The sequence below is a fragment of the Fringilla coelebs genome, assembly GCF_963513975.1.
Source record: "Fringilla coelebs genome assembly, chromosome: 13".
Lineage (NCBI taxonomy): Eukaryota > Metazoa > Chordata > Aves > Passeriformes > Fringillidae > Fringilla > Fringilla coelebs.
In genome coordinates, this window is record NC_140039.1 from 14,606,152 (window position 1) to 14,628,911 (window position 22,760).

Here is a 22,760-nt window from a genome sequence, read left to right on the forward strand (position 1 = left end):
TGTTAGATGGAAAGAGAAATTCAACAGTCCAAAGCAACTGTTCCAGTTCCACATAGATATTCCAAACTGTGACTCACCTGTGTTAACCTTAAAGAATGAAATGTTGGGCCTTGCTCTTTTAAGGTGTAGGACAAATACTCTGTAATTCAATGTTTAACTGAAGAATGTGTACAGGTTACCATGGCAATGGCTAATCCATATTCCTACAGCTGAATATTTTATTCAAAATTATTAGTTTTACAAAGGACTTTGATTTCCATCTCTTCAGAATGCACAGCACAGGATACTGCAGGTCTAAATTTGCTCAGGTGCAGCCTCTCAGTTTGCGTCTGTGCCCTGGACATTTGCACTTTAAGGCAGGCAAGGGAGCTTTGGGAGCTCACTGCATTCCTGATAACAGCTACTCTGTAGAATTAGCAATTTGGGATGAAGAATCTCAGATGAAGTCACAGGATCTCACAAGTCCCTGAAGCAATTGCATCCCTTGAAATGAGATTTCAAACCCAAAGCAGTGTGGGGTTCCCCCCCTGGTGAACACCTGTAGTTCTGTGCATGGGGTAAACAGCGCAGTAACCCCATTTTGTAGGAGATTCACCTTCTGGAAGGAGGGATCCTGCTTTTGCCTACCTTGTGCCTACTCAGGTGGATAAGTGACTTTGCTTACTGGGCTGGGTAATTTTTTTATCCTGCAATTTCTACATGTAGAGAACGGCTTGCTAAATTGGAAACAAAAGTATTTATAGAGAGAAGAAATATGTGTGATGTTTTCTTCAGAGCATCATACTCATGGGAGAATTCTGAAGACAAATCAGAGCCTACCAGTAGCGTGTCATTTTTTTCAGGCACATTTGCTGCACACATACATATATGCCTACACCTAGTGAACAGCAAAGGAAAACAAGGTGCTTCCATTGCATGGCTTGTCATTTTTTTGGAGTTGGAGAGGAACCTGACTAAGCACATTCCTCCAGGTATTTCAAATGCCCTTTGTCCTTCCCACACACTGGTATTGCCCATCCCTACTGAACACACACGCAGTCAAACATTACTGCTGCAGAGGAAACAAGCCACGGCAGCAGGAGGCAGAGCTTTTACTTTCTCAAGTTCAGAGTGTAGAATTGACCCACCCCAGTGCAGGGTGTTCAGGAAAGAGACAGAAGAGAGCAGGATGACAGAGGGATCTGGACTGAGCAATCCTTTATTCTACAAATAGATATTGCTAATGCATGTGAACAATCAGCTCTTACCCAGAGGCCACTCTGTCCCCCAGCAAACCAAGGTATGGAATCTGACAGGAAAAATATTGATTTCCCCAGAGGAATTAATTTTTCCAAACACAAGTGAAGTATTATCTCAAATCAGCAATCAAACTGCAGCAACAATTTGCATTTAAAGACATTTAAAACTATTATACTGCAGTACATCTAATATGTAAACATTCAGGACAGCCTAAGTACAATATGTATTCACTTACAGACCTTGAGTGTACTAGATGTGTTGCCATATTTAATTACTTCTGAATCAACACAGTTTAAATTAATTTCTCATTTTATTGTGGTTTAATTTACTAAAGGCACAATCCAAAGCCTTTCCACAGGAAGGAAAAATTACCATAACACTTGAATTGACTCAAAAGACCTTCTCAGAAATGGTACTTATCACACCAATATTGTAGGTCCAGTCTTCCCTGCAGCTGTTTAGTGCCCCTTCACTTATAGAAAGTTAATTTAGGTAAATTTTCCATAATTTATTTTACTGTTTGAAAGAATTTATAGCCCATATGCCCATTTCATCAGTGAGTGGTATGGATCTCCCAGATGTGAGACTTGTATTTGACCCATATTTAACTGACTTTAATAACATCAAGTTACCCAAACTAGAGGACTAAAAAGTGGATTATAAATGGGTATGCCTAATCCACTCTTATTACTTCATTCATCCCATTATTTCATATCAAAACAATAATATGAACTATTACGAAAACTGGAAAATGTATTTCTTATGTGGTGGATATACAGTACTCTGACATTTCTCTGATGAACAAAGTACATCTACTATTAATCCCCTTCTAATTAATTCCATTAACTTATTGTCTATTTGAACAGTTTATTTGAACCACCTACTCAGGGCAAAGAGTGATTTCTGCAATCAAAAGCAACCCTAAGATGATACAAGTTAATTTTCTGTGTCATCTGATTAACTTCCAGCAGTTTATATACTTTTTCACTGTTACAGTGAGCACATTTTATGTTGCTATATAGAAGACAAGCGTTCATATACAAGAGCAAAGCCAAACCAAAGCACATTTTTTGCTTTTATAAGTATCAATTGGAGAAAAATATTCAAATAATGTTCTAAATCCAAAAACTTGCTATCCTCAAATGTCCTTTTGTATCAAGATGATTAAGGAACTGTTTTTTCTCAGGCAAATATTCAAGTGAGGAGGGAGAATAACACAGTGATTGTCTTTACCAAGCTTAAATTCACAATCTGTGGATGGTATTGTTTCAGTATTCAATCTATCAACTTCTACCTCAAAATCTCTATTCCTGATGAGAGCACTTGAACACTTCATCTAACAGATGTGTCTTCTTACAAATAAATTTGCAGACTTCCAGATTGTTCTACCAATCCTAGACTAAAAAAAAGAACGTAATGTGATGGCTCATTTCCTGGAAGAACATTTCAAAGACATAACCTTCTTGCCTTTGCTTCCCCCTTCTTCAAAACTGTAAGATCAAGGTGTACAAAATAAAACTCCCCACGATGCAAAAGAACAAACAAAGTGAAGTGACAGCAAACTAAGCCAAACTTCAATGAACTTTGCAATTATGGAAATGTGAATTAAAAAATCTTGTGAATTGTTCGCTATAGAAGTCAACAGAGAAAAAGTGATTTGGGTTGTATAAAGTTCGGCACTGTTTAAGAACAAGTTCCAAGCTCATGATTAGTCCTAACTCAAAAAGAAATTAGGTAATATAGGATAAAAAAAAAAATCAAAATAACCAACATGATTTAGATCAGCAGTGAAAGGCACATAATGAATGAAAGGAAGTAAAGCCATTCCCAGCAACACATATGAGTCAGGACTAAGCAATTGCATAACTGATTAAGGAAAAAAACATATTAAAAAATGGGCAGCAGAGGACACTAAGAGATTTCATTAAAAACACAGAATATATAACTGTGCTGCATGGTTTGTGGCAGAAGTATTAATAGAAGTAATAATACAGAAAAAAGACAAAAGCATTCACTAAGTATGGGTCTTCAGGAAAAAGTGAGATGATGCCATTGCAGGGTGAGTGCTTTCTACAACAATTATTAGAGAGAGAAAGTTAATTAACAGTTGTTGAAATGAAATAGATCTGGATAATTTGCACCTCAAAATTTTGAGACAGCTAGCCAAGCAGCAACAAGAGTGTCATAAAGAGATTACATTGCTAAGCTTTAAAAAACAAACAAACAAAACCAATATCCATAAATTGGGCAAGTCAGGCAAAATACTGGAATGGTTAACGTATGACTTTACTAATAAGCAAGTAAAATAAGGCAAAACTAATGCCATATGAGATGGATGTATGGGAAATAAAGTTAGCTATCTGGAATTCACCTTTTTTTTCTTTAAATGCATTAGAAAGCTTGACTCATAAAAACAGGTACACCCTCAAAATTAGGGTACCCTTCAAAAGGGTACATTTTCAAAAAACAACAGCACAGGACACTTTCATTAAGAACTAGAACAATTCAACATGACATACACAAGACAACATTTTTTTAAATCACTAATAGACACTAATAAATAACTGTAAATTAGAGTAATCTGAGTTTAGATGAACACTGCAGAATTTAGAATTTAATTCCATACTAGCATCATTCGTGGTATGAAAAAGGAAATTAAAATCATTGAAATAGGGCTTTTGCACAATAGACTGAAGAATGTTCTGACGTAGAGTAGAACACAAACGTTCAGCAAGAAAATAATTTGACTGAGAAATCTGAGCAAAGAGAAGCAGAGGCTGTGCTAAACATCAAGCTATCAGGTGTCTGTTGCCATGTTTGCATATCAAGAACATACATTGAGAATCAGGAGTTTAGGAGAGTTCCGGAGTCACTGGTATCAATGTCAGAGCCTTTGCAGCAAAGGTTCAGCCTCATCCCTGGACATGCACACAGGGAAGTCCCAAGCACACAAATGGATGTTAAATTACTTTCTGCACTTGGCACCGGTGCAGCCAGAGCTGGAATAAGGCCTCATGCAAGGACTTAGACCTTTTTTAATCAGGCAGATACACTGGAGAATATTCATGCAACACAAACACAACAAATCAATTAGAAAACATACTTTGCCAAAGGGCAAAAAACTCCATCTATCTCACTTGTTGAAGGGAAGCTTGAGGAGCGTCTTGAGTGCTGAAGTAGCTACAAGCCAAGCAGAGCTTTGCAATTTAGAAACAAAAAGGTATAAAAGCTTCTATTGACGGAAAATGACAACAATTAAAAGATATGAGCTCAGAAATAAAGTGCATGTTTTGTTTGGTGCATTTCACTTAAGGAAAACTTATTATTTGAACAAATTACCCAGGTCAGGATCTTTCAGCAAGAGTAATTTTTAACAAATAAATTAGGATGATCTGAAATCTCTAATTCCAACATTAATTTATTTGGGAAAGTTGTATGGCTTTGTCCAGTGACAGCAGAAGGCACTCTAAGGTGACTACACGAGTGCCAGTCCCTCAGAACTAGGAATTAGTTCCTTTAAGGAGTTTTACTGTTGCACATTCTGTTCCACATACTGTTGCAGGTTCACAAATATTGTGGTGCTTTTTGTGTCATGATAATGATCATTGAGCAGTGTGGTAGGGGACTGAGTAAATGAGGTAATCTGTAATTAAAATTAAATGTAAGTTTAATTTCTATTACACCTTTGATTCTGTTATGAATTCTGATCCAGTACTTACATAATAACCCACATTAATCAACATTATCTCTGTACCTTTTTAAAAACTTGGTGTGCAGCCTCTTTTCTAAGTGCCAAAAACTCTGCCATCACAAGCAGAAAAAGAGAGATTTACATTTACTTTCAAAATATAACTTAAGGAGTTTAGGATGACAGTTGGAAGGCTGGTTGTCACTAATCACACATATGTTTCTATTTGCAATCAGGTAGAAAACTAAAGTTTAAATTCACAGTAAACTAAGCACAATATTTCCATTTGCAAAAAGTAAACAAATATTTGGCTTTTTCTCTCCGCAGTCCCTAATTCCAAAATTGTTTAGCTTGAACTGGGCAAAGCTAAATCAAGAGTAAACAAACAAGGCAGATGGTTAAATGTCTTTATGGTCTGGAATTCCATCAATTTCCAGCTACCAGCTTACCACAAGGTACAACAGCTCATAACCACTACCAGAAAAAGTAACCCCTGGGGAGTTCTATGAACCAGCACATGGAAAAGTGGTCTTTTGTGTCCAGTGATCATTTTCAAGATGAGATTCCTGCTGAAATTCATACAACATAGCTCTAAATTTTCAGAGCAATTCAGCTGCCACTGCTACCACAGTATGTCTGTATGTCTGATTTATTCAGAAATACACATATGCACAGGTTTCCTTTCTTTTTTAAGGAAGAGGGGGAGGCTATTCCTATTCCAGACAACACTCAAAAGGGTGTCAAAATTTCTGATGCATTTTGATAGCATCTGAAATATAAGCACCACTCTAAACAGAAAACCTTTGAAAATTTTAGGGAAGGACAACTCAGGACAAACAGTGAAATGCAGCAGTTTTTTGATCCTTAATGTAGATCAAAGCTGTATGATTTTTTTTTGGGGGGGGGGGGAGGGGGGAAGGGGGAGGAAAACCAGTAAAAGTGTACTTCCTCCAATTTCTGAAATTCATATCCATATCCTACAGGGCTGGTGCAAGGCCTAGCAAAAGTCTACTGAAGGTCTCCCAGAATCCCAAGAGAAAGTTCTTCTGGAACTAGAACTTAATGCAACGTTCTGCTAGCACATTCTAACCACATCCTGCATTACCACATTAAGTTTGGCTGAAAGGTGAATGCAATTCTTACAGACCTGTATAAGTCAATGCATTCCAAGCTAAGTCTAACAACTATAAAAGGAAAATCAAGTTTCACAAAAGAAAATTAGCCTGCATACCAACTGCAGCTAATTTCACCCAAGAGGGATTCTTCCAACAAGAAAGTTTTAAATAGAGGCTATTTCCTCCAAATTACCAAACCCTTTTTGACAACCTGTAAAATTCAATTTAGAGGTTACTTACATGGGAGTAATTGCTCTGATTCCAGAAATGTAGCCATGTCTGGATAAAGTATGGCAGCTACACCACCAATCCAGAACTGCCAGCATCTTCAGCTAGCAGGGATGAGCAGTAACAGAGAAGCTTCTGGGCTCCAAACCCCTTCCAGGGGTAGCAGAAGTACCACTACTCAATCTCTGGCAAGAAAACATCACTTAGCAGACTGCAGATTTTTTTATTATCTACATGTCTCTATTTTCACCTACCCACTGCTTTCAGCCTTAGGTTTTTGAGAGAAAAGTAAATATTTCTCTAGTGCACAGAGGCATCTCCATGAGAATGCTGCGTGAATCATTCTTTCTTTATGCTCCTTTCATTGGGATGTGGAGACAAGGAAGTCATTTCTCAGCAAAACTAAAAAAACTCTAAAATCAGTAATGCTAGGCAGCAGCTCCAGCATGAAGAAAGAAAAAGAATTTGCCATGTAATTTCAAAAGCTGAAGAGATGGATTCATAAACAGAGGCCCAAGAATGCCAAATACCACTTCAGTGATAGAGGTAGTCAGGTGTCTGAGAGCCAGGAAAAAGCTTTGCCCACATTCAGGAGGTGAAACAGCAGAGAGTCCTAACACAAACACACACCCCCACAAAGCCCACACTCCTTCAGAATTTACAACTGTACTTTATTAGCCTCCCACTGTAATGATTCCAGAGTCAGGATAAGAAAGGACCTTATTTACTGTGCCTCACTTTGCCTGAAGAGAACCATTTTAATGGTTACAGTGTTGTACAAGCGCCTCTGCTCAGGGCACCTCTTCATTTGTTTAAAAACAGAACTCTTGTTAAAATGCAGCACACTTTTTACTACGGGAAATAAAAATAACTGTGTTAGCAGGAGGCCCTGTAGTCTTTAGGGATTGAAAAGCAAAGAAAAGAACAACCCAGAAACCTCAGAGTCAGTATTGTGGCCTCTTGGAAAGAGGTTTAAAAGATCAAGAGCAAATAGATTAGCAGCCCTTTAGGCAGGGCTGGAACCTTGATCTTATCTATAAAAAGGCAAGAACAAAAACCAGGAAGAAAGACTAAAGAGTGAGCTCTGTTTAATTTACATTTCTCCATTACTAAAAATTAGAAAGGTACAACTTTCTTTAAGGAAGAAGAAAAAATTCTAATTATTCAAATTTTAAAATTTAAATATATACAACCAAAGTCCTGAATCCAGAACTAGAATTTAGGATTTTTCAGTGAGAAACAGTGGAAATCATTGATCTTAATATTCATTCCAGTGTGAGGGGAACACAGACCAACCACAGCAGCACTGAAAAGAAATGGCTCTTTAATTTTTAATTCAATTGTGTGGTTAGGGGGTCATGTGCACAGAGATGCACACGCTTCTGGATTTTCTTACATCTGATATACTCACAGGTCAAAGCAAATTCTCTGGAGACTGGCAACAGCTGATACTTAAAGACTTGGACCTAATGTTTTTCACACAATTACCAGCTCAGTGATACGAAAACACAACCACTGTGCAAAGCATTCCTTTGCATCTAAAGGGTAAAGGAGGTTTGCTTCCACTGTGTAGAGGAGATTGACACAAGATTGTTACTGCTTTACTTTTCCCCCCAGAAATGATGAAATGGTGTGATGATGAATGCTGAGCAAGAAGGTACTAACACACCCGTGACACAAACAGAAAACCCACGGGGAATTCAATAAGCCCAGGGAAGGAGAAATTCACCCTGACACAAACTGGTTAAGAGTAAAGAGACAAACTGTGCTGGGGGGGGGCTGTGCACATGATTTATTCTTTAATACCTTCTGCAGCAGTATTTTTGGGGCACATCAAAGAACAATATAGGATGATGTTGACAATCTCTCTCACATATAAAAATTTCATTATAGAATGTTCAAGGCATCTCCCTGTATGAGAAACAGGAATTCATAGCAGTTGGCTTTTCTTCTGTCCTGAGGAAACCCCTCACCCTCATGGTGACTGTGTTGGGTTTGTGTGGCCAGGTTTTGGTAGCAGGGGGCCACAGGGGTGGCTTCTGTGAGGAACTGCCAGAAGCTTCCCCCATGTCGAGTGGAGCCAATTCCTGCAGCTCCAGGATGGATCCACCACTGGCCAAGGCTGAGCCCATCAACAGCAGGGGTGGGGCCTCTGGGAAAACAGATTTGAGGAGGGGTGGGAAAGCCTGACACTGAATAGTCTTGCCAAAATTTGTTCTGAAGGCTGCAGATGTAAAATACAATGAAAATCTGATAAATGGGAAAAGAAGGAAGAAAAAAATAAAGAGGTCAGCACACCACTGTCAGACCTGCAACTATTTTACATTCTAATAAGTTTTTAAATGCTTCTTGTAAACACTTTTCTATTTCCTTCTGCAAAGTTTTCAGCACTCACTAACTTTTACAGAGATGTCTTTACTCAATGTCTTCTCTTATACAATCGCAGTGAAACAAGTTTTATTTTTCATCAGTAAGAAGTGCAGAGTTCCTTTCCCTTCTGTAGTTATAGCAGCTGGATAGCCTGAGCTGACTGAAATGCACCGTCATAATTTCAATCTCAATTCAGTGTAAAACTCTTGCTTGTTTCCAGAGAACAACTGATGCACTCTGTCCTGTCTTAATTATGTGGTTGCCAAAGCCTGCCTCAGGAATGATTGCACCCTGGAAACCCAGCAGAAATACTGATGCACTTAGCACACAACATAGACTTCAGTCTTCAGAAAGGATGGCATTGCATTTCTGGACCTCATGAAAAAACAAGCACTCTCAGTTGTTTTTGATACACATTGATGAAATTGCAAAATCAGAATGTGCAATAAAACCAAGAGACAAAATTATCCTCTTAGTCCTTCCACAAGCAAAACGAATTAGAGCTGTATTTGATTTACAGAAGTAAATTTACTTAGAATTTGACCCAAAATTCATATGGAAGATAACCACTACATAAAAGCTAGCCAGGAAAAGCTGCCAACAGTGCATCAAAAGTTTTAAACAGAGGCCACTACCTACTGCCGCTTTCTTTTCCAACCTAGAAAAAGAAACTGCTTACCAGATGCTGAAATCTTCAGCAGCAAAGAATCTATCATTCTCTTCTCATTACAGCACTGCACATGAAAAGTACCTTCCTTTGACTTCAGTGTAGTCAGATGACAACAGACTAGAAAGAGGAGAAACAGTCCCCATGTTTTATTAAACACTTTAAAAATTGATACAAAGAGTGCTCCAGTAACAAGAGCTGACAGCTTTGATTAACACAGCTACATTTCCTTCCTGTTCCTGCATCACAGCCATTGTAATTTAAAAAATAAATAAAACCTTCTTCATAAAGTGGAGGAAACTTCTAAAACCAGCTCTTTCTAAAGTCAAAGCAAAGAGGAAATAAACCTAAAACCTTACTCCCCACTAGTCATGCTACATAAAATGGAAGGGTCTCTACCTAGGAAGAAGCCCCTGACAGTATTGTGCAATTAACTCTGATTCCATTAAGTTCTCAAACAAGTATCCAGACTCACTGCATGGCATCCAGACAGAAAAAACAACGTGATCTCTGCCTCAGACCATGTCTGCAAGAGACAGACTGGGGGATTCACAGAAAGAAGTGGAAGGGAACACAAAACTTTAGACAACGCTACAGCTTATTTTCCTTCAAAGGCTACAGAGCATCCCCAATACTCCCATGAGACACCAAACAAGGTTTCTCATGTGGTAACAGAATCATCTTGCCCTAACACCATTCAGGCCTATTTAAGTCACATTTTCTGTTGTTGTTTTTCTTTTTTTTATTAAAGTAGGGAAGAGCAAACAGCTTTATAATCTTATTACCTAGTCTCAGTCAACTGTTTGCCAATGTAACAATATAGTATAGTGGTGTATATTAAAGTTCAAAAGTTGGACTCCAAAGCAAAACCTATTGAGGAGAATTATTTATAACCTTTAAATCAAGCTGCAGGAAAAGAAGTGATAAGGGATTCTGGTTGACTGTTGGGGCAGTAGGGCACAAAATGAGACAGCATAATTTAAATCCTTCAAAATTATATTTTAACTTTTAAAATGTCTGTGTTTGACACAAATAAAATAACCACCCTCATGCATATATAAATATTGGCTGTGACAGCACTACTTGTGGAGTCTGAGTGCCAGGGCATGTGCATGCTCCCATGCCCCCAGCACTGGAAATGTTCTGCTTTTGAGGACAGAAATTTCCTCTTTTACTTAGTGACAACTATTAGTAATCAAATTCATTTTACTAGGATTACTTCCAGGCTCACCAACATACTGACTGTGTGCACCTAGAGAATTGTCTACTGTCTGCAGCATCCTGGCAGTACCAGAGCACAACCAAGATTTGATTTTCCTGGGCTCTTCTGGAAGCAATTTGGTAAAGAATTATTAACAATAAAAAAGAGCACAGACAATACAACAAAAGTTAATGCCAAAACTGAAAAGGCTAAGGGAGACCCTACAAACTGCAGGGTATTTTAGATTTTATGCTCAAATTGACTTGGAGTTATGGAATTCTTTTAATTTATGCTTCTGCCTTTGATGTAGCTGTTAACTGAATGTGTCACTGACCTTGGCTGGATGACAGAGGTAATCATTTCCCAAGGATGAATTGCTCTTGAACAGTTCTTCATTATCAGGCAGGCCTATGATTTCTTTTAAAGACTAGACAAGCCTCTATTCTTCTGCTTTGTTTATTTTGATAAAGCAAGTGTGTCTCATTACTAAGGAACATGCTAAAAATCTATTTTATTTCCAGCTTGTTGCATTCCAGAGTACAGACCATCTTCATGTGGTTTTTTTTTGAAAGAGACCTGTATAAACATTAATGACAATTACTGGATACTGAACATTTCAGAAAACTCACAGAACGGTAGGAGGTTTAGTCTTAGAATTTTTAATTTTCTTTTTTAAGTCTGGCCAAAAAGTGAAAGTATTAAGCAATCAAACCCAGCTTATTCCATGCCTAGAAAACTGTGGTAGACCTTATCAACCCTGTGATCTTTCATCATGAGGTAAAACTTATTTTTGATTCCAATTAGCCTCTGGATGCCTCAAAATAGGAAAAATGTCTCTGTGGAAATTGTGTCCTTTGCTCACAAAGGACAAGAGGACTTCTCAGTAATACCACTGCACATTTGTCACTTTATGATCCTCCTGGCACCACTGATCTTTGACTACAAAAACACAGACCACAAAAACCTACTTTTTCTCATCTCTCCTTCTTAGAATGGAATCTTTTAACCATCTCGATGATTTTACCCTTTCTTGCCCTTTCTTTAGCAATAACAAGGAAGGAATACCTTACATTAGTTTTCTAAATTTTAGTATGCAGGTTGCTCAATATTATATGCAAATACTTCATAATATATTTATATACTCCCCTTAAAGTTTGCCAGTCTCAAAGAGGCTGAGACAAAAGGTTCTTAGGAAACTGATGCCAAGTATTTCCAGTCCTTAGTATTCAAACTAGAACATTGTAAGGGAGAAAGATTTTTCCTGATGATCATTTTACTTAATGATCTTTACCCAAAGAGCTCCCCATGGGCTCATCTCCTGTTTCAAAGCAGAGCTCCCTGCATTCAAACCACTCCCCATTCCCAGTCTCTTAATGCTGGATCACACATTTCAGAACTCCAGCCAGGAGACTGCCCCACTACCAACCTCCATCAACCTGCAACAAGCTCCTGCAATTCTGCACAAACTTCCCATTCTTCCAGTTTGCTCCCCTTGCTGTGTGTTTTCACGTATCAGTAATTAGAAATAGCATGCCAAATTTGAATTCTTTAGTCATTGTCAAGTGCTTTAAAGTCGGTACCTGCTCAGACATTCAAACCAAACTTCTTGAGCTGAAAAAGTTACTGCTTTTCAAACTGAAAGATTTTTATTTTATCAACTTGTAGGGTCATGGTCAATTGATGACTATCATAAAATACTACCTGAAAGTATGTACTTTATAATACAGCACCTGAAACACAAATTGCTTTATGTTGCCTAGTGCAAGCAACAATAATCAAAAACACAACTAGCCAATTTATTTTAAAATTGCCATTACTTACACAGTAAACACAGCTCACTCTTGTATATAAACATTTTCAAGTGAAACTGCTTATACTGGACAGTAATTTTAGCAAGCTCTCCAGTATAATTTGCTTGTCTTTTAATGAAATTTAACTGCTGGGAATAAGGAGCTACAAGCAGACCCCAGGCTGTCACAAAGCACAAGTCCTCACTCCTCTGCCTATGGACTGAGGTTCAAGATGAGCTGTCATTATTTCCACTGAGGGAGCCAATGTGGTTCCCAAGAGAGGGACTGCAGTGACTCCTTAGCAACAATCCATTCTCACACTTGAGATTCTTTAAAGGATTCAGAATTCACATACATGACGAAGAATTTCTGTTATAAACTCCTGACCCAGGAAGCTCTCTACCTTGATTATTGTTTGAGAAGAAAACTAAAAATACCACCACCTTATCTATAGTAACAGGTGAAAGGAAGACAAAGGTTACACAGTGTTGGTTCAATACTCACTACCACCAAGTAGCAAATAAATGCACAGCAGGAAGTCCTTGCTATACTTTCAAAGTATTCAGATACAAATTTGTTTTTCCAAACAAATAAAATCATTCAAGTTGAGGATCCTTGTTAGTATTTTTCAAATTGGGCTACATATGTTGCCAAAGAAAATGGATTTCTTTAACTTCCCTCATTTTTCTGAGATAATGAGTTAAGAACCCAGTTGTTATAGTACATTGTGAATTAAATTTTGTACACCTTAGAAAAGAGACACTCAGATTTCAGAAAATGCTTTTGCTTCTAAAGTAGTTCAGAGTTATGATTCTGCTCAGCCCCCAACTGAACTGGATTACCATCATCCAATTCCTTGTCTTCAGGAATATAAAAGTGCTACCAATGTTAGCAGGCTTTGGCAACACAAAAAGCCTGGCCACTGTACTCACAGTGAAGTGCAAAAGTTGCACTAATGCAAAGATAAATTATGGACTCAGCATAAGGAGTGAGGACACAAACATCAACAATATCAGCAATTAGGAATATTAGAACAAGAATATTAACCTGTCTGTATTTCACAAATTCTTCATATTTTGAGATTTATTTTTAAAAAATGCAATAGAATACTCTACAGCATTTTTAGAGAACTTTATGGATGCTGCATTTTAACCTGTAATACTTTGGAAAACAAAGTGCAAGCTAAAAGATTTTAAAGAATTCCAGAACATACACTTTCAGTAGTTACTATTAGCCACATTATAATGTCAAATCTATTATCTGGAATTGAAGTTACATCTCACATATCTACTGAGCAGCCCAAAAAGAAATATCAGACTATTTCAATATTGGAAGACTTCAGTTAATAAATGTTTAATATTGATAATTTCTGGTATGTCCATTTCATATTTCTAATTGAAAGACTCATTTTTCAGGATGGCCTTAATGCAGGATTGCTTTGATGAAATTCAAAAAGCTCTTACTTTCTAAGTGGTCATCTCTATTTCCAGGACAAATCCTCAAAAAATAAATTAGCAAAATTTCCTTTGATGTCTGCTGAAGGAAAAGCAAGTTTTGTATGAGTAATTAGCACAGGACCAACAACAGAGGCCCTGAAAGGGGTAGGTCCTCTGAAAAGCCCTTTCTAAGCCCTCCAGAGGGCAGAACTGCCAGACTAGATGTCTTTCAACATTAAGCTTCATATTCCCTGGGAAACCAAGTGCAAAACAATCTTACAATGTTAATGAAATGCTGAGATAGAATAACAAGTAGTCAGATGCAGCTAATATTAATCTTTCTCCTCTGGTTCTACTGCTCTGATGCAGCACTTCCCAATTCTTTTTTCTTAAATACAAACACTGATCTCTTTTTTGCAAAGTTAAAAATCAATATTGTACAAGGACCCAGGCCTAAGCAGTTAATGCTTCAGCTAAAAGAACAAACCTCCTGCCACACAGTGACACAGGCCCTCTTCAAACAGTGGGGCTGTGTAGATATTTTATCATTCATTCATCAAAGTGCAGGTGAAAATTTTACCCTCCACTACAATCTGCTTGGAAATTATGAAAATGATGCAACATAATGAAACCTGCTCTTCAGGAAGTAAAAATACCAACAATAAAATAATAAAATAAGAGAAAAATCAAACTTGCTTTGGGAAAGATCTGATTTTACCAATTTGACTACAGAACCTCGTCATGTGGAAATAACACTCAGAATTACACTGAGAATGCCACCAGGCAGCAGGGGATTGACCTGTGACATGAGTACAGCCACCCTGGAGGATGAAGACATGTTATGCTTTTGCACATAGACTGTTTAGCTTAGGAAAAACAGACAACTTGATGTTCCCAAAGAGAAGCAGTAGTCTCAGAAGTAGTGATCTAGGAAAACAAAAACAAACAAACAAAAAAAAAAAATAAAATAAAAAAAAAAAAAAAGGCAAGATCCTAGCTGGAGAAATTGTTCTGGAAGCAAGAGCCTATCCATCAAACAGAGGCATGGATATGAATGCCAGGGAATTCCCAGGGACCTGGAGCAGGAAAGCCCATGAGCACTTACTGCAGGCAGTGGTGCAACACAAACTGGCTCAACTTTCATCCAACCTTCCCAGGGCAGCAGCAGTGTCCCAGCTGGGAAGGGAAGCCAAGAACAGTGAACACAGCAGGAAACAAGACTGATAAACCAGGAAGAAGGGTAAATCTCCAGTTTTGTTTTAGATTAAATTCCTAAACTAACTACAGACCATTTGCCCTGGTTAATGCATGTACTACGTGAGTCTGCAACCACAGCAGATAAAAAGAAATTGCAGTTCTGTTTCCAGAGAAGCAGACATGAAGCCTAATAAGCCTAACTGTGACAGTGAATTGAATAAACTTGCTGTTGACCAGTCAGTACCCTTTCTGTGATTCCCCTAAAGTCTGACTTTTCAAATCTTAGCAAAAAGATTTGCAGGTTCACGTGGCTTAACAGAAAGTGTACATGTTTCAACAGCAACAATCCTCATTCTGCTTATTAGAGTAGAAAAAGCAGGGTGGAAAACCAAAGAAATTTCAGTTAAGTGAATAAAATCCTGAATCAAGTGAAGCACAACTTCAGCACAATTACATGGTAGAGTCTGTAAGAATCAAGAGAAAAGTGGGGGCAGAGGTTTCAGCATCTTATTCACCTCCCCCTCAAACACATACTTCTCATGTGAAAAAACTGAAATCCCCAGGCTACTGCAACTCTTCTCAAAGATGAAAAACATAGAGTGATCAAGGAGCAAGTAATACAGACAAAGAATTAAAATGTCTGATGTCATGCCTTGCTGACTCCATTGGGAGCGGGCCAGTGTCAGAAGCAAACTGATGAGTGTTGCTGAGGAAAGAACCATTAAGACCATGGGCTCATACCAGTGCTGCTGCATATTCCTCTTGATGGAAGATGTGAGGCATCCTGGGCATGGGCAGGACACACTCTAAACAAAACATTTATAGAGCAGCTAGCTAATAGCCTGCAGCAGTTGAAAGTATAACATTTCAGAAAACTGTTGGATTATTTTTGAAATCACCAACCAAAAACATCACTTGGTAGAAAACAAAGGAAAGGAACAGCCTTAGACCAGAAAAGAAGTGATGGCATTTTCAAATAGTTGAAGAACAGGAAACAGTACCCAAGGCAAGTTGGGCTCGTCCCTTGAGTGGAAGCTGATGCACACTGAATTGTTCTCTTAGTTCCACTAACAGGTTATGTTGTTTTTTCTATACCCTTTTTTCTTAGCTATCAAAAGAGACCTGCTGAGATAAATACCTCAAACAACTGTGGTAAATACTAAAACTCCTTTATCCCTAGAAGCAGCCACAGCACAGAAACAAACTACACCTATTGAAGGCCAGGAGAGGTGGAGACTGAAAACTTAACAGGATCCCACTGTTCAGTCCAGAGACAACAGGGGAGGGAGAAATGCAGGTAGCCCAGAGATGCACCATCTACCTTCAGGCAGCTCATGTTCAGATATCAATGAAGAGACAGATGTGCAAGCAGCTGGATAATTTAGGTGCTCAGCTCCTTTGAGCAAACAGTTATTTAGATTAGAAGCTTCTTGTCAACACAATGTAGTTTTAAAAAATTAAGATACTGAACCACTTAGAGCTAAAAAATGAAAAGGAAACGTGCTTGTTGCTCTTTCAGCCTTACTTGAGTTTACTGAAGATGATGATCAACACAGAATGCCAGCAAGTTTAACAAAAACAGGACTACAATAGGAGTTTTGAGATTACAATGAAAGGAATGTCTGCTCAAAGGCAGACAAAAACACATTCAAACACTTATTTTCAAATGACAGTCAACATAACTGAACTTCAGCCTTAAAAACTTAATAATTTTTCCCCACAGTTAGCAAAAAGTATTACCTTGTCCACAAAGGAGATGTAATCAGTGCTACTTTCCCCTAACAAGATAACATCTGGCAATAACAATTATATTGATTATCTGATTCCAGCAACCTTTGCAGAACAAAGCCTCGGCTACGAATGCATAATTCTCACCTCTCTATCATGGTTTATTTTGTAATAAGATATTGATTGAACAGAAAGAGGGAGCTTTCTGGGGCCAGTCTTTCAGGTGTATTAAACTAGCCCCTAGCTTCTTTTCCTAAAAACCACACAGTGACTGGGTAATTACACCTCATGCCAGCTGACTGGGTTTTCAGGGTCCACTTCCATTTTGCTCCTCCTGCAAGAGCAGCCATGAAACAGAGCCAACATGAGTAAACTGCTGAACTGCTGCAGTCAGAAACACCGTGACCTTCTGACAGCAAAATTCTTTGCAAAAAAGACAAAGCATGAGTGATCTTTGATAAATCACATTTTCAGACCTAATGTGTTTTATAGCTAGAAGGTAGATGAAACCATGCCTGTGGTGCCTGAGAAAAAGCAACATCCCATCATGTCTCTTCCACTTTCTTCTCTTTGCCCATTACCAAACCCACTCAAACCCTCAGAATACCTTCATTATCAGCTTAGTGCAGGAGCCTAAAGGGAGATGTCTGGGCCAAAATTTAGACAGCTTGGCACAAACCTCCTGGCACGTCCCACTATGAGAAATTCTCCACAAAATAATTATAACCAATGTCAAAAACTACATCCAACAGCAACAGAGGGTAATATGCAAAAGCTGTTTGTAATTAACCACTTGTTCTGAAAATACTAATATAATTTCATTTTGTAGATTCATTAATAGCAAATTAAACCAATTATTTATATTGCTGTACCATAGTTTGTGCTCTGTGCATTATGCAACTAAATAGCATTGATAAAACTACTACACTGCTATGCAGAATGTAATTAGAATTCCATTTTGCATATGCAATTGCTGCTGTACTATAATAAAGAATTAACTGATAAACAAGATTCAGGATACAACCATTTGTCCTCTTTCCAACCATTATATTTTGTAATGAAATGGCATTGCTCAATTTAGCTCCTAAATATCTTAACAGAGAATAATGAACTTGAGATGTTCTGGAAAGCAGGCTAGGGAATGCTGTGTCGATAACAGCATTGTATTCCCATGACAAGAATGAACTGGGAAAGTATATGACAGTAAAAAAGTTCATTTTGTGATAAGGAAAACATTGTGTTTATACTGTATTGAGTTTGTTCATTTTCCTTTTTGTGCATGTGTCTTATTTCTAAAGCATCACAGCTAAGTATTTGTGCTTTATTTCATCATTCTACAAAGACAAAGTGGGGGAAAAACAAGACTGAACTGTACTGCAAAATGGTTTATTCCTGAATTCCTCTTTCTATTCTTTTAATTGAGTCCAATACAGTTTTTCTGTGGGCACTAAACACAAGTACAAAAAAAGCCCAAAAAAACCCCAAACACACACAAAAAAACCCAAACCAAACAAAGAAACAAACAAACAAAAAAAAAAACAAAAGAACCAAAAAACAACAATTAAAAACTCAAAACAACCACAAAAAAACCTCAGAACTGTCACAAATTCACTGCAATATAGTGAGAGATCACCCTCTGTTCTTGTGATAGCAGCAGTTTTTAAATAGGGTTCTCATTAAAACACCCAAAGCACCATCATTCCCCAAATCTTACATGCAGGGGACAGACTTGAGAATGTTCTCTCCCAAAGGATCAAAGTGGTTTTTAGAACTGAAGTTCACCAGTAACACACTGTGAAAGCAATGCTGCCACACTGCAAGTTCTCATCCTGAAAACACTTTACAATATTAAGCTAGCATCATTATCCCTTTTTTATTGAACAAGGCACAAAAGGATAAGTAACATGGCAAATGTCTTAACAGTGAAAAAGCTGGAGACAGAATTTAGATATGACATCCTGTTCCTTATCCTCCTTGCAAGGCTACAGAGCTTCACATTTATCCTATAATTTACATGAAAATACAAAGCCTACTAGCATTAGAGTATCTTTGTGCCAAAGGAAAGTTAAAATGTATGAAAAATTCCATGACAGCAGCCTGCAAAACCTTCTCTAAACTGCCTTCTAGTACACACCACTGAGAACATCTCAAGTTGACCTGTAAAATAAATTCCTTGTTCTTTTCAGATGAATTTAGCTAGACCCAGAATTAGTGTTAATACATTTTAACAGAATTGCAATGTCCTATTTTATACTTCATTTGACAACAAATATGAGCAGCACATAAACCTCAAATATTGACTAGCTCCCAGCATGGGAGGGTGTAACATCCAAAATCTAAGCGTTACTAAAATATTTTGGAAGGGAAACATTTTGGAAGGGAAAATATCATCCAAGGAAGTGGAATAGCAGCTCTTTTCCTCGCCCTTTCATTTTGCATCGTCAGATTAATCCCTAGAGTAATTTCACTCATTAGAACGAGTTTGGCTGATTATGTTTGACCTAAGCTCTACTGCTACCACATTAGAGCTTGTTGATTTGTTAATTAAAAGTGCAAGTCCATCAAGCTAGTCACAAAACGGAAAACCTCTTCAGAAATAGTAGTCTCTATAGCTGCTAATTTCTCCATGCCTAAAGCCAGTTTAGTACACAGGAGAGCAAACTATAAAGGACATTTTTTGTTCTTTATGCAAAAGCAATGAGCAATGAGTAATAAAAGGTATCAATTATTCACATTGCTTCCCAGCAGTTCAGAATCTCAAGAAGCACAAAAAAAGAAGCTATACTGCTTTTTAGCAAAGAGCAAAAATTATTTGGTGAAATGCAGATATCTCTGTACAGAGAATTTGGCTAAATACATTTGGAACCAAAAAAACAAACCCATCTCGATTCCTTTCTCTCAATTTGTTAATAATATGGGTCTTTTGCTGAAGTATAAATCCCAGAATTGAAAACTAAGATGAGAGAAGCCACTGAATAGCTCATAGTTGGCATTACCAAGCCAAAAAATATTGCATTGCAAGAGTTTATGCTTCTGGAAATGTTGAGAAACCACACTTTGCCCTTTGCCTCCTTGGCTTGAATCAGCTGTACTTGGGCACCAAGAGCTGAACATTCAAAGGAGAACTGCTTGCACAGTTGCAGGGCTTGTTGATGTTGGAAACATCATGGTGTATATATATTATATATATTGGACAAAGCTCCCTGTGGGTGTTGGGTTTTTTACTGTTTTGGGGGTTTTGGGGAGTGTGCTATTTTGCAAGGGGAGGTTGTTGGGGTTTTTTGGTTGTTGTTTGTGTTGACTTTGTTTCCTTTAAGCGAAGAGGTAAGAAATAGTAATGAAAGGAACATGAAAATATGAAGCATCAAAAATGCTTCAAAATGTTTCTTTATACTCAATGATTAAACCTTTGCATGGGAATGCAGATTATGCATTTTAGAATTAGAGTTTGTGTTAAAAGAGTTAATGAAACGAGCAGAGAATAAAACCAGTGCTTTGTATTCAAGCTGCTGCCTTATGCATGGTCACCATATCCCAGTTTGCAAAATCTGAGCAGAAAAGGCATATTGGCTTTCTAAGCTTTATAAAAGTAACCACTCTACCCATCAGGCATTTGATGAATTTGCTCATTACAGCTCTTCTTAACAGAGAAGACTCAACAAAAAACTGAGCTTTGTTTTTTACTTTTCCCAAAGTCCTTAAATTATTACATTACAGTGGTTTAGAATATCGATATCACCATGCATTTTCTAAATAATTAAATACAAAGAATAGAAAGGGCTAGCTTTCCTTTATGGTATTTTCTTAATGAACTCAAGAGGGAAAAAAGGATATCAAGAGTTTATGAAGTGTTTAAACATAAAACCAAGGAATTATAGATAAAGTTCCAAGCCATTAATCCATTATATACTGAGAATTGGACAAGCCCAGTGAGACATCATTTCCAGAAATGAATTGAGGAAAGCCATCAGCAAATAGTTAACACTCCTTGATTCAATTCAAGCTGCAAACTTCTATGTTTAGAAGCTAATTTACACTGGAATCTTGAATTTAATCATCTCATCTCATGCATTTGAAAAAGGATGACTTTACTTCATATAGTCTAAATTAACTTTGAAATTTTGCTACACATAGTAATATAATATCTCGTCAGATATGCTGATCTTACCTTGAAATAAATTAATTGCTTGATTCTTCCTCTTAATATTGTCCTGATGTTGATAAAATTTTCCTAGGCAGCATTTTGAGAGGCTCTGGTCTTTGCTTAAATAGGGTGGAATATATATATAGATATACACATAAAGTCACATAAAAATCATCAGGAATGGGGATAGAAACAGGTTTGTTAGACAGGAGGTAAGAAGAGATGAAGGAAAAATAATTTTCTGTTTGATCCAAAGTTCACTGATTTCCAAAAAAATAAATCAAAGGCCTTCGAAATAATTTTGTTTAAAAATCATATTTGCAAAGTGAGGACATTGTTGAATTTCCCTTTTGCTGTTGTTGTTCTTTTGAAGTCAATAAAACCTGGGCCATTATTTACATCACACTTACTGCATGAAGACTACCAAAGTGATTAGCTATTTATTTCCAAAAGTGCTCTGAAGAATCCCCTGGAAGGGAAAATTCTGAGAAGTCTAGATGTTCAGGCAGTAAATAACGTGGGAAGTTTATGATTTTCTTTTCCTCAAGAAACAAATTCTGCAATCAGTAACAAGAGAGAGAAAACCCATAATCAATATGAAGAGAGCCTTCCTATGCTTCAGACTGTATGAAGGCAGATGTGTTTTTTGATAAGAGTCCTCTAGCTCAGGAAGAAAAATGTCAAGTATTTGCTTGATCTAGTGGGTTTATTCTTGTTCACCATTTGGAAAGAACAGCAGGTTCTGTGATCCTTCTAAACCAAGGTCCTGACCTTCATAGAATCACAATGCAATCAGGCTGGCTCCTCAGAAAGTCAATCAGTGGGATGTTAGAATATGCAATTGTTAGTTCACACACTAAAGATTTAAACTGGTTTATTAAGATTTAAACTGGGTTCTACCAGTTCACAGGAGTTAATACCAACAGATTTTCCACAGAACAGGATGTGAGAAGAGCCATTTTTAGGGAGACTAAGAAATTTTCCAAAGGGAAACTCTATAGAAGGATATTTCACCAAAAGTGCCATTTATTTATTTACAGTCTATGCTACTTCTCATTATTCATAACCCATTATTTACAACAGAATACAAAATGTTATCTGTATTAAGTCCTCAGTGATATATTAACCTACACAAAAAGCAAAACAGTAATAATATCTGTAGACAGATTAAAATACCTAGTGTTGTAACCTTTCCCTATTTTTGCCCTGAAAATAGGCAAAGGTATGACCTTCTCTGCTTGGGGAAACCTCAGTGGCCCTGCAGACAGTCCCTGTACACATCCACTCTGAGCTCCAGCACAGACACAAACAGCAAGAGACAATCCATGACAGGAGTAACACTCTGAGGTGACGACCAAACCTGCTGAAACTTTGTTCCTTGCTCAAAACATCTGGATTATCAGTACAATTCAGTTCCTGTGGACATTGCAGTGCCTTCTCTGAGCCCCCCAGCACTCAGCCAGGCAGAGGAAGGAACTGAACAATCCCTCAGGCGAAGCTGGAGCAGCAGCAGGCAGGAGCAATGTGCAGCACTTGGTGCCAGCCAACCTTGAAGGCATGTGAGATCAACTGCACCTTCCATTAGCACAGAAAAGATGGGTTTAATTACCTTTAACGTTACTAAAGACATCAGACTCTATAACATCCATGCCACTGGCATACTGACCTCTATGGCTTTGTTGTAACTATTAATAATAAAGCAATGATAGTAAATTATGTGTGTTCAAGCATAAAAGTAATTTTTCTGATTAAGTAATTCTAACTTAATTTGGAAACAAATATATTTCTGCATTCAGATAAAGAAAACTGAGAAATAACTCAAATGAAGAGATATCTGCTTTACTACTTAAGGTGGGGGGGAAAAGGGTTTTAAGTTAATTTTTCAGGAAATATGTGTAACCAGAAAAGAAGGTTCCTTTTTTCCATCATATCAAGAGGGATGAGAAAACATTAAGGT

The 22,760-nt window shown here is 37.5% G+C and overlaps 1 protein-coding gene across 6 annotated transcripts in view; it reads right to left on the reverse strand.

The window, feature by feature from the left end:
- Positions 1-22,760, reverse strand: part of FHIT (fragile histidine triad diadenosine triphosphatase) — a 516,963-nt gene that overhangs the window by 403,113 nt on the left and 91,090 nt on the right. Inside the window, exon 3 of one of the 6 annotated variants that reach the window (XM_084214238.1) lies at positions 9,320-9,427. The exons of the other annotated variants lie outside the window; for them this stretch is intronic. The gene's annotated coding sequence lies outside the window, so the exon portion shown is untranslated. The remainder of the gene's footprint in view (positions 1-9,319; positions 9,428-22,760) is intronic. 6 annotated transcript variants of the gene reach the window in all.